This window comes from Lolium perenne, chromosome 4 (assembly GCF_019359855.2).
Source record: "Lolium perenne isolate Kyuss_39 chromosome 4, Kyuss_2.0, whole genome shotgun sequence".
In the NCBI taxonomy this organism is placed as follows: domain Eukaryota; kingdom Viridiplantae; phylum Streptophyta; class Magnoliopsida; order Poales; family Poaceae; genus Lolium; species Lolium perenne.
In genome coordinates, this window is record NC_067247.2 from 393,713,735 (window position 1) to 393,716,006 (window position 2,272).

Below are 2,272 nucleotides of genomic sequence, written 5' to 3' on the forward strand. Positions count from 1 at the left end.
CTTTTGAGGGGCCTTGTATTTTGGAAAGTTGTAATGCAACATTAATGCTGATCTACAACAGTATAATCTTCTTTTTATTAGATTATCAGGTTGTACACTCTATATAGCGCAGTTTCATACAATAGTTATTTATCACTTGGAGACAATGAGTTTGAGGCCGGAGGAGGTTAGTTGCTCGAGATGCAAATGGCCAGGATGTAGGAACGAAATCCTCTGTAAACACCAATTTGGAAATTGAGGTGGATGTATGTAGTTGCAAGTACAACTTTTTTTACAAAGTGTTGCAGTACAGTTACTAAAACATTTTCAGCTTCGCGTAATTAAACAAACAAATAATACACTCATTCAACATTGATGCAGCTATCATAAGTTTGAGACATGGCCAGAATGCAAGTTATGCGATTACAACACGATGATAATTTCTTGGTGGGAATCTATTCCTGATCACTATCTACATTCATTTCGCCATAACTACAATTGCCATTGTAGTACTCACCATTGGTAGTGCCGGAAAAAGGGAACACCGTTTTAGCATGCATAGCTAGAACTAAAGTATCATCCTTGGTCCATCGACTTCTTGCAGGTGTGTTTTTCGAAGATCTGTTATTTTTGAGAGCAGTTTTCTCCTCCGGTGTAAGCCAGGCACATCTAAACAAAACCACAGACCTGTCACCATGGTACTGTAACATGATAATCTCTTTCAGGATTCCATGGCAAGCAATCAGGTCTTCATCTTCGCCATATGTGCTTGCTATCATGATTCCACCGTTCTCTCGCTTCTTATTCGCACCCCTTACAGACGTGCAAAATCGAACCCCATTCACTATACATGCTGAGTATTTCGTGATTCTGTGATCAGGACCACATGCCAACGCGAAGAGATCATCCTCTACCAGATTGCCATTCTTAATCTTCAGTATCTGCCAAAACACAAGCAAAGAAATATATCACCATCTGCTGATAAAACCTCTGTTCCAAGAGTTCTTACAACGTGAGAATAAAAACTAACATAGCATCTGAACCATGATGCAAACCCTGTAGCCATCATTTTTTGAATGTCTGGCACCCCTCCTTGCTCCAACTCTTGTCTGAACATTCTGCCAAAATTGGAAAATAAGTCAATAGGTAGATAAGCATGTTCGAAGGTACGGAAGTAATAGATGTGAATAACATACTCTCTGTATTGCTCAACTTCATCACAGCTGTTCAACACAAACCACACTGTTTCATCAATTTCACCTTTAAAATATCCATAATCGTATCCAGAAGTACAACTAACTCCATGCCCAAAAAGGTCTATACTTTTCCTCACACCATGCTTTATAGCATACAACCACTTCTCGGCTGGGAACTTCCACCTATATTGGAGAGGAGCTTGGAGCATCGCCTCTTCTTCCTGTAAATGTAGAGCTAACTCGATTATTGCTGCAATATGGTCTTTTGGATGATTTGAAACACCATTCTTGTCACAGTGAACAAAAGCAGCATATCCTCTTGCTGTACGCCCTGAATGATTACTCAGAGTTGGGTAAGCGTTAATGCAGTATAGATTATGTCCCTGATAGACAGTTGCAGTTTGTAGGTCTGCAAAAAACGCATCACACCGATCAGCATCATTGACAGGCACCTCGGCAGTATGTTCCATAACATGTGCAAGAAATTCCTCTGCATGATTCGCCCCTCCACTATCAGCATCATTGTCAGGCACATCGAGAGGATGTTCAATGACATTAGCAGCAAATCCCTCTGTATGATTCACCTCTCCATGATAAGCATCATTGTTGACAGGCACCTCGGCAGGATGCTCAATCGCATTTGCATCAAAGTCCTCTGCATGATTCACCAATCCATGATCAGGATTATTGTCAGGCCGCTCGACAGGATATTCAATACTTTCCGTATCAAATTCCAGTGCATGATTTACACTTCCATCATCAGGCACCACAGGATGTTCTATAACCCCTGCATCAAAGTCCTCTAAAATATTCACCGCTTCATGATTTTCAGGCAACTCGTTACCATGTACAATAACAACTGCATCAGAGGGCTCTCCGTGATGTACCCACCTCTGGTAAGTAGGATCCATGCCCCTTACGAACAAGTGACAGTGCACAGGAATTTGAGTACTATACTTGAGATTCAAACACTCCGTACATGGGCAGAGTATTTTATCATTCTCACGGAATCTATCTCGAACAAAGTTCATAAATCCAATCAGACCGTCCACGTATTCTTTCAAAAAACGCGAACCATGCCTCACCCATGTTCTATC

The 2,272-nt window shown here is 41.2% G+C and overlaps 1 long non-coding RNA gene across 1 annotated transcript; it reads right to left on the minus strand.

Moving 5' to 3' along the window:
- Positions 1-226: 226 nt before the first annotated feature.
- On the minus strand, positions 227-1,183 carry LOC127349304 (uncharacterized). Its single transcript, XR_007880195.2, has 2 exons — positions 1,010-1,183; positions 227-920 (listed from the first exon to the last, which is right to left on the minus strand). It is a non-coding gene; the product is annotated as an uncharacterized lncRNA (long non-coding RNA).
- Between the last annotated feature and the right edge of the window lie 1,089 nt (positions 1,184-2,272).